This window comes from Danio rerio, chromosome 14 (genome assembly GCF_052040795.2).
Source record: "Danio rerio strain M-AB ecotype USA chromosome 14, GRCz13ab, whole genome shotgun sequence".
NCBI lineage: Eukaryota > Metazoa > Chordata > Actinopteri > Cypriniformes > Danionidae > Danio > Danio rerio.
The window spans coordinates 16,355,824-16,366,605 of NC_141034.1; positions in this window are offsets into that span (position 1 = coordinate 16,355,824).

Sequence of the window (10,782 nt, forward strand, 5' to 3'; positions counted from 1 at the left end):
GCACACACAGCAGACTCAGTAGTCCGAAGAGCCAAGTCGGCGGCGGTGCAAAACTCGTAAGCCTGGGTTGGACCCACCCTCGTGCAGCTCGGCCAGTGCCTGCGCTTGGTAGCGCTGGTAGGTGGCTATCGCATGCAAGGCGGAAGCAGCCTGGCCCGCAGCTATGTAAGCTCTAGCTCCGAGGGAGGCAGATAACTTACAGGCTTTGGATGGGAGACGAGGCGGACCCCGCCAAGAAGAGGCACCGCGCGGATTGACTGCCATCGGGCACTCAACCTGAGGAATCGCCACATACCCCCTGGCTGTTCCACCGTCAAGAGTGGTGAGGGTGAAGGGACACGCAGCACGAGCAGAAAAAAAGTGCTTTTCAAGAGCCTACTGTGCACCTCCGGGAAGAAGGGAACGCCCCTCTAGTCGGTCCGGCCGCGGAGCTGGGGGATAAACCATCTCCAACCCACGGCAGAAGCAGCCCGGGAAAGCGCGGCTAACATGTCCGTTTCAGGATCCGTAGTGACAGCGCTCACCTGCCCGGAGGGGGCGAGCGGGTCTGGATCATCATCGGACAATGAAAGCCAACCCTCCGATGCCGCGGTGGACGTCTGGTCTCCGGTGTCATCGGGTGTAAGAGCTACCATCTGTTAGACGGATTGCTTCCCCCGCCCGAAGCTTGGATGGAGCGCGTAGAGGAGCGGGAGGTCCGCGGGCCCGTGGGCGATGGATTATCTCTCGCTGAAACCCTCAGATCTGCCCGAGTGCCCGCTGCAGAGCAGGGGACAACTGGGGTGGTTCGCCCTTTTGTAAAGGCTAGCCGCGATCTTTACTGCGCAACAGTCATGGCATCGCAATGACGACATGAACTGCCCGCGAGCAGCGCAGTAACATGCTGGACCCCCCAGTCATGTAACGCAGTGCCCGTGCCCATGATCCGAGGACAGGAAACCACCGCATCCAGAAACGCACAGTCGGAGCGCCGTCCTGAAAAGGACGTGCTGCACGACTGTGTTGCTCTTTCTGTGAAGTTTGCAACTTTATACGCACCGCTCTGGAGGAACCCTCATCGGCTCGATCAGAAAGTCTCTGAATCGAAAAGGATGGCGTTTGCTCGCTCCAGGTGCGCTTATATGCTGGGATAATTGGCAATGAAGCACACCTGTGCAAGCTTACGCTGCCAATTCATTGCATTCATTGGCCCGTTCAATACTCTTTCAGACAAGCGGCTTCTGTACCGAATCCTCCCATTTCGTGGATTTTCACAAAGATCAAATCCACTTAATAGCACTGAAGTTCCCCAACCGAAGGGGAACCAGTTTTATGCTGCCAGCCGATTAGCCTACAAGGTGATGTCATAGCTCCTCCCCTAGCATGCAATTTCTGATACAATAATTTATTCAATGGCAGAACCGTCACCTACATTTTCATAAAAATGGTACAATGTTGTACCAAAGAAGGTACAAACTCTTGTCACTGGGGCAGTACCTTTTTATAGAACAAAATTGTACCTTAAGACAAAGGAAAATTTTTTTACCATTGCAGTTTGTAACTTTAAGGATGTGATTTGTACCATGGGAAACCAAAATATACTCTCGGTTTTTAAAACCTGCAGATACAGTTTTGTAACTTTTTCAAAGGTACAAATCTGATCCATGATGGTAAGACTACAGTGACCAGACACTTTGTACCTCAACAGTGTCAAATGTAATTTCTTTAAATAATTCCTTTAAGAATTATTTAAAGGCATTTTGATATATTTAAAATGTGTCTTTTTATTTTAAGTAAATATAAAACATCGAATACATTTTTAAACAAGGTTTTTGTGCTATCAAGTCTCCACTTCCTTTCCTATCTGCAATTGCCTCTCTGGTTCTACTGCTAACTGTATTACAAAAAAAAAATAGATAAATAAAAAAATTTACTAATGTTTTGCTTCTTACACTTCACATACCTGAAATTTTCCTAAAGCACTTATTCATTGTTGCTCTTATAGTTTGTAAACTGCTTCCTTGTCCTCAATTGTAAGTCGCTTTGGATAAAAGTGTCAGCTAAATGATTAAATGTAAATGTAAATGTGTAAATGCATCTTTTCCCATTTACAATAAAGAATAAAAAAATACTTTAACATAAATCAAAAGATCAATTTTTGCATAACATTTCACAACACTATTTACAGAAATGTTACAGAAATATTTTCCCATGTACAATATACAGTATAACTTTTTTCTCCAATATTCACATAAAACCTTTGCAATCACTTAAACGTTAATTTAATTGACAGAATTTTAATATGGAAATAGATTTATGCAAAAGTATTGTAATGAGATATGCACAATGTTTGATTATTTTTACAATACTAAAATGACTGCATGAACACTTTTCATATGCAGGACTTTTGCAAAAAGCAAAACGCCAAAAGGTGCGGATATCAATGATAAAAATGTAAAAACACTTACCAAATGTTGATTTAAAAATGCCTTAAATGTTATAGTTTTATTTTTCCAGTTGTTTTATATTATATAACGTAATAATGAATGTTTATAAGTTACTTTTAACATCCTTTTAAATGATGATTCATCTTTTAATAGGGAAATTATTCATAAAATCACTTTGTATTTTCAGTAATATTTATTTTCATTGATACTGTAATAAAGAAGGAGTTGTCCAACACTTGTGTACCTTTTTTATGAGAACAATTATGTACCTTCATTTCAGTTCTACCATAAAAGGTACAGGTCTTTTCCGTACCATATAAGGTACAACTTTTACAAAGGTCCAAAATTGTTCCTTAAGGAAAATTATTTGTACCACTATGTACCTTTTTTTTCTGAGAGTGTAATAAGCTAAATCAGGTATGTTTAAGTTGCCATTGTCATGTTAAGGGAAACAAAATGAGCTGTACAAAATGCCTGAATCCCCTTGCAATAATTAAAATGTATGTACTTTTTGTTTTTACATCCCACATGTGTTTCTTTCCCTCAAATTTCACACAAAACATGAAAAAACAGGGAGCACTAAAATGGATAAATTATTTTTTAAATTTAATTTAATTGAATAATTTTTTAGCCTCCTTTTGAATTTTTTTTCTTTTTTTGAATATTTCCCAATTTATGTTTACCAGAACAAGGAAATTTTCACAGTATGTCTGATAATATTTTTTCTTCTGAAGAAAATTTAATGTGTTTATTTTGGCTAGTACAAAAACAGTTAAAAAAAAACTTTTAAACAATTTTACAATCAAAATTATTAGCCCCTTTAGGCTTTAATTTTTTTGATAGTCTACAGAACAAACCATTGTTATACAATAACTTGTCAGGGTTCTGCCACTCTGGTCTTGTAAATTCTTGTTTAGATGGGAGAGTCCAGACACCAGCTCTGTCTTGTCCTGTCCTGTTGTGCTCAACTCGAGTTTTCCCGGATTGGGCACTTGTTTTCTGTCATTGTGTGTGTCTCTGTGTGCACTCTGTCGTGAGTGCGCGCAGACCGTGTTTGTGCGTGCTTGGAATACATGCCGTGGTGGGGAAGGCATTATCCAAAAAGGGGGGAGAGCAAGCGGAGACACCAGCAGCTGGTCAGTGGTCCAATCATAAATAATCATTAACACCTGTATTTTCTAGTGATTGGGCCAGAGAGACACTTTTATAAGGGGAGGAGAAGGAGAAGCCAGGAGAGAGACTCTACTTGCACACACACACACACATGCACACGAGTGCCCAGCACAGATAAAATAAATAAATATTTGTGCTTACCGATTTCGCCAACCCTGTCTTCTTCCTCCACACAACGAACTTTATTACAGTGGTGCCGAAACCCGGGAAGAAGAAGAGACTTCACTGCCAAGATGACCACTCCGTCAGCTAGTCCATTTGTGAAAGTGATCCAGGCACTCGCTGTCCTCCACCGCAAACAACACAAAGCGCTGTCGCCCCGGTCGCAATGGGCTATATCAGATATCGTGAGTATAAAAGGGGATAAATATCATGCCTTAGTGGATTCGGGGTGTAACCAAACCTCTGTCCACCCATGCCTGATGCAAGACACGGCACTAGATAAAAGCCGCACGGTTAGGGTGAGGTGTGTGCATGGTGATGAAATTCACTACCCGCTAGCAGCCATAGAAATCCAATTTCGGGGAAAAAAACATAGCGTAGAGGTACCGGTTAACCTGCACCTCAAGCACCCGCTGATTTTGGGAACGAACTGGCCAGAGTTTAGGCTAGGGGGCGGATCGCTCAGCTGGGGGAATTCTCAGATAGTTGAGTAGTCGCTCAGGCTGGAGGACATGCCCATCGATCACTTTCACTTGCTTGATGGCATTTTTTAGCTTGCCGCTCAACTATCCGTATTTTGCGATCATTAAAGACAGGGTGTATCAAGTGATCCAAGACACTCAATCAAAAGAAGATACCAACCAATTATTGGTTCCTAAAAGCCGTCGGGAAAAGCTTTTCCGTGCGGCTCATGCTAACGCTATGGCCGGACATTGAGGTCAAGCGGCCTAATTCGCCTCATGGCGCGATTTTTTTTTTGACCGGGCATTCACGGGGATGTCATCAGATGGTGCGCTGCGTGTCCTGAATGTCAGCTAGTAATTCCACCGGCCACCCCAAAAGTGTCGTTGTGCCCTTTACCAATAATGGAGATCCCCTTCGAGAGAATTGGTATGGATCTCATCGGGCCATTAGATTGATCCGCATGCAGGCACCGATTTGCATTGGTCCTAGTGGATTATGCAACCCTGTACCCGGAAGCTGTAGCTCTCCGCAACATCTCAGCCAAGAGTGTTGCAGAGGCTCTCTCCCGGGTGGGGATCCCCAAGGAGATCCTCACCGACTAAGGCACCGCGTTTATGTTACGCATATTGCGCAAATTATGCAAATTATTGGGCATTAAATCGATTCGCACTAGTGTCTATCACCCACAAACAGACAGACTGGTGGAACGGTTTAATCGCACACTTAAAGCAATGTTTAGTAATTCGATCCCGAAGACGCAGAAAATTGGGATAAACGGTTAGAGCCCTTGTTATTCACTGTGCGGGAGGTTCCCCAAGCCTCCACTGGGTTTTTCCCATTAGGACAAGGGCACTAAGCTACAAACATTTTCACCGGGAGATAAAGTACTTGTACTGCTGCCTTCTTCCAGCTCTAAATTGCTCGCCAACTGGCTAGGGCCATTTGAGGTCACACGGCAAGTGAACGATCTTGATTATGAGGTGGTACGAACGGACAGGAGTGGTGCACAATAAATTTATCATCTTAATTTATTAAAGCTGTGGAGGGAGCCGAAGGAGGTGGCGCTGGCAACGATGATTACAGGTGAGGATAACAGTCCCTTAACTGATCTCACTAAAAAGGGGGAACCATATACCATCCAGTGTAAGGAGCAGTGTCAAAAGGCCTCCACCAAAGTTAAAGCTGAACTTTGCGGGTGGGCCGTTATTGCACGCTCCTAATTTTGCTCTCCCCTTTATTTTACAGACGAATGCTTCTGATCAGGGTCTGGGGGCGGTTCTCGCCCAGTAGGTAGAGGGTGAGGAACGGCCGCTTCAGGGAGGCTAAGTACACCCATATGGAAAAAGAGTGCTTGGCGATCAGGTGGGCCGTCCTCACTCTCCGCTACAGTCTCCTGGGCAGAGAGGTTCATCCTCTGTTGGGATCATGCCCCTCTCCAGTGGCTTCACCACATTAAGGATACCAACGCGCGGATCACCCGATGGTATCTCGCTTTACAGCCTTTTAAATTCAAAGTGATCCACAGGCCGGTTGAGCAGATGGTCGTAGCGGACTTCCTCTCCCGGGGCGGGGGAAGGGGGGAGAGCTGCTGGCCGGACGGCTGCCCGGCCTGAGACAGGCTGTGGGGGTATGTGGTGGGGAAGGCATGATCAAACACCCAAAAAGGGGGGAAAGCAAACGGAGACATTGGCGGCTGGTCAGTGGTCCAAACATTAAATAATCATTAACACCTGTATTTTCTAGTGATTGGGCCGGAGAGACGCTTCCATAAGGGGAGGAGAAGGACAAGCTGGGAGAGAGAGGAGAGTTTGACAAAAGACACAGCACAGATAAAATAGCACAGATAAAATAAATAAATATTTGTGCTTACCAATATCGCCGACCCTGTCTTCTTCTTCCACACAACGAACTTTATTACACATGCTTTTGTACAGGTGTTTGTGTTTTGTTCTGTCGGCATCGCACTGTATCATTCTCAGCGTCTCCGTCTAGTTGGTTTCGGTTTTGGTTGGCACTGAGATGAAACATGCTCGTTGCATATGTGCCTCGACGATCCCTTATCACAGTGGGAAATGGATCAGCTTAGGGTGTTGGACATCTGGGGCTTTTCGCTTTATCTCCCCCACCGTAAAGATTGGCAGATCCTCACACCCCCTCCGTCTGATTGCAGCTACCACTCTACCCCTCCTTTTCCTCTGAGTTCAGCTCACGACCTTCCTCTAACTTGGTTGAACAAACAGAGGTTTCAAAGGAAGTGCGCTGCCCAAATTGCTGCACCAGCCACAGAGCACGCCAGTGTCCGCTCCAGCCCCAGATTGCAGCTCAGTGCCGGCCCAAGTCCGGCTCCTTGCCTTGCCGGCACCATTCAGACGTCTTGCCCTGTCGACCCCCTGCCCAGTTCCTTACCCTGCCGGCACCTCTTAGACACCTTGGGTAGTGTCAGGGTTCTGCCACTCTGGTCTTGTAAATTCTTGTTTTGGTGGCAAAGTCCGGACACTAGCTCTGTCTTTTCCTGTCCTGTTGTGCTCGGCTCGAGTTTTCTTGGGTCAGGCACTTTTTTCTGTCATTGTGTGGGTCTCTGTGTGCGCGCTGTCATGAGTGCGTGCAAACCGTGCGTGGTCTGTGCTTGCTTGGAACGTGCGCTCTTGTACTCGTGTTTGAGTTTTATATTGTTTTGTTCTGTCGGCATCGTGCTGTTTCATTCTCTGTGTCTCCTTCTAGTTGGTTTCAGTTTTGGTTGACGTTGAGATGAAACATGCGCGTTGCATATGTGTGAGCGCACGGTAAGGTGTTTTCATCTAACGTGTGCTTGTGTCTTGCATCTGTTGCCTAAGTACGTGGCTCTGTGTTTACATTGTGGTCGTGTGTGTTACCGGCTCCAGACCTTGGGGAATCTGGACCGGCACAAGCCAAATCACGCACAAAACTGTAAATGATAAGGAGACAGACACGTTATAGTATTGCTCAAGTGCAGTTTAATATGTCAAAGATAATTACTTTTTTTAAAACTAACACATTGTACACAGTGTTCCAGAATAAAACCAAACGTATATCAATAAGATAAAATTCAAATGTGTCATGGATACATAGGGTACATAGGGACTTGCTGGATAAGTTGGCGGTTCATTCCGCTGTGGCGACCCCGGATTAATAAAGGGACTAAGCCGACAACAATATGAATGAATGTTGCATATTTGAGTCCTCGCTCCCTCATCTTTCCCGAACCATGACATAACTAGCCTAATTACCCTAACCTAATCATATCATGTCCTTAAAAGGTACAAACTGCAAAGGTACACATTTGTTTCTTTGTCTTAAGGTACAATTCTGTTCCATAAAAAGGTACTGCCCCAGTGACAAGGGTTTGTACTTTCTTTGGTACAACATAGTATAATTTTTTTTCTCAGTGTACACGACCCGATTTTAAAATAATTGATAATTAAGGACAAATAAGTAAATAAAATTTTGCCTTCTGATATGCAGGAAGTATTGCTAACAATTATCTGTTGAAATATTTATTCTTTTGGAAGTGGAGGATCCAGCAGAAAAGGCATCACTGGCAATAGAAATGATCACACCAACTATAAAAGATTAGGAAGATGCTATAACTCATGGTAAGTTTGAAAATTTGAATTTTATTCATCATGAATTGTGTCTTTAGAACTTTACAGATAATATGCATTTAGCAAATTATCTACTAATTATTAAATTAGATTGGGATTTGAGGGTGTTGCTCACAATTTCATTCATTACAGTGTCAGTTTGACAGTCAGTTTGGTACATACACATAATGTAGCATGATCTCACCCACCTTTGAAAGAATGTGTATTTTCTAAGCGTTTATTAACCAGTTCTGTTTTTTGTAAACATTAATTTGATTAAGTAGAAAGAAAGAAAAAAAATTGAATAGATGTTTAATTTTACCTTTTATTAAGTAAATGATCATTGTAAAAATTAAGGCAACAGATTTACAGATTTTTTTTTAAGTCAACTAATAGATTTAGGTTTACTCAAGAATATGAATTATGAATAATGCTTTACAGTGTAATGGTTAAAATCTGTACCCTTAAGGTACCAGTGTTGGACCTGTTATGTACAAAAATGAAAAAGTACAGTACCACCTCAGTGACAGTTGTTGTACCTTTATTTCTGAGAGTGAAATGTTTATTTTGTCTATTGAGTTGTTTGTGTGTGTGTGTGTGTGTGTGTGTGTGTGTGTGTGTGTGTGTGTGTGTGTGCAGCCAGAAAGCCAGAGTCAGAAGTCTGCAGCCATCCATCGACACGGGGTTGGACAGAGGAACTATTGCATCCAGTGCTTCAATAGCAGATCCTGGTTTTTAAAAATCATACATTCATTCATTTTCCTTCGGCTTAGTCCCTTTATTTATCAGGGGTCGCCACAGCGGAATGATCAACTATTCCGCCATATGTTTTACGCAGTGGATACCCTTCCAGCCACAACCTAACACTGGGAAACAGTGCTGAATTACAGTTATGCAGCGAATGCCCTTCCAGCCACAACCCAGCACTGGGAAACACCCATGCACTCTCACATTCATACAGTACATGCAGTCATACGCTACAGACACTTTAGTTTATCCAACTCACCTATAGCGCATGCCTTTGGACTGTGGGGGAACTGGAGCCCCCACGAGAAACTCAAACCAACAAGGGGAGAACATATAAAGTCCACACAGAAATTTCAATTTGCATTATTAGTACTGTTTTAATGACATTTTAGCTTTAATTATTAGCTTGTTCGAGTAATTTGACTTGAATATCTCCTAAAAAGTGTCACAATTAATGTTGATATAATGTTTCGTTAGGACATGAGGTTAAGCTGTGTTCATTACACTATTTTAGCCATATAATTGCAAACCAGCAGTATTAAAGCATAATTACTAGTTTGTTGTTCAGTTAACTTACACGATGAGTCAACAAAATAATATATGGCTTATATTATATATTATAATATATATTTACAAGTTTAACTGAGCTTAACTAATGCATATGTTGCACACACAGAAGAGGTGGAGTTTTCTGGTGGCACTATAATATTATATTTATTGCCACACTGGACAATCAGTAATAAATAAAACACACACAATGAGAAGATATGCTGTTTCTCAATTCCAAGAACGCAGAGAACGGACTTGTGTTCTTGTGGAGACCGGTCTTGCCAGGTGTCCTCGGAAGAACGAACTCAGGAGACTGCGAGGGCAGAGAACGCGTCCTTTGAGAAATGGGATGCTGCGTTCTTCCTGATGGTCACGTAACCTTCACGCGTTTTAAATGGACATTATTTAAACATTACAGCATTCATACAACGATTTATTGTTTTTCCCCTCTTCAAAATATATACTTTGCATAAAAGCATTACAAATATACCCTGCACAATATAAATAAAACACATTTTAATACGAATTTCAGCAAACAAACACCCTTAATGTGTTTATTCCTTTATTAAGATGTTCATGGTAATGTTTACTTTCACTGTTTTATATAGGGAAACTCCTGAGGTAAATAAATGATATCTCTAAACTTTAATAATAAATCTAGATAAAATGCAGCGCTTCCCACCTCCAGTCGCAATGACTTCTGGGACTTCCAGAGCGAGTTTGGTGTTCAAGTCTGCATCAGTGCGTCCTCGATATCAAGAACACATCCGGGAAGTTTCACGCGTCCTCCGTACTTGCGGTCTTGGGTATTGGAACTGAACTTAGGCAGCTGATGATGACGTTGCACGAGAACACGAGGACGCAAGACCGCTGAAGAACAAATGATGCTCGCTGCAGAGCCATTTGAGGAGAGGTGAGCTCCAGAGTGGGGGAGCTTAAGCTTGAGCTCCACCTTTTTTGCACTTCTTCTACGAGTGATGTCACTGGGGGTAGGGTTAGGGGTGGGGTTGGTGTACGCATTAAAACAGCTTACAGGAGGAGGAGCGACAGCTCATGCTCCCCCTCTCTGGAGCTCACCTCTCCTCAAATGGCTCTGCAGCGAGCACCCTCTCCTGAAGAACGCATATTGAGAAACAGCCTATGGACGGCAGCCATGGACAGTGCTGGCAGTATGACTTCTTCATGAATGCGTGAAACCTCCTGCAGATCACGTATTGCTCACTAATCGCCCCCTAGTGTCATTCGCCAGGACATACAGGTTGAAATGATGGACATCAACACATTATAACTAACTTGAACTTATAGAAACACTAATATTAAATGATGACTAATCAATGCAAAAATAACAGCTATAAAGAATAATATAAAACACAAGACTCTTTTGACCTTATTCTAAAATGCGGAAGTGCGCCTGTTTTCGCGATTGTCTTAGAACTTCCGATTCAGTCGTCTATGGGAGAAATGACTAGGAATAATAAACGGCAGAAAATGGTCAAACTACTTGCTCTACAAACAAATGTTTGCATGACTACACAGACCAAGTAGAATAATATAATAAGAAAATATCAAATTGTAACATCCAGCAGCGTAATGAGCAGTTTTTAACGTCTAATAATGAATGGAAGTGAATGTGACCGGAAGTCGCAAGACAAAAGGAT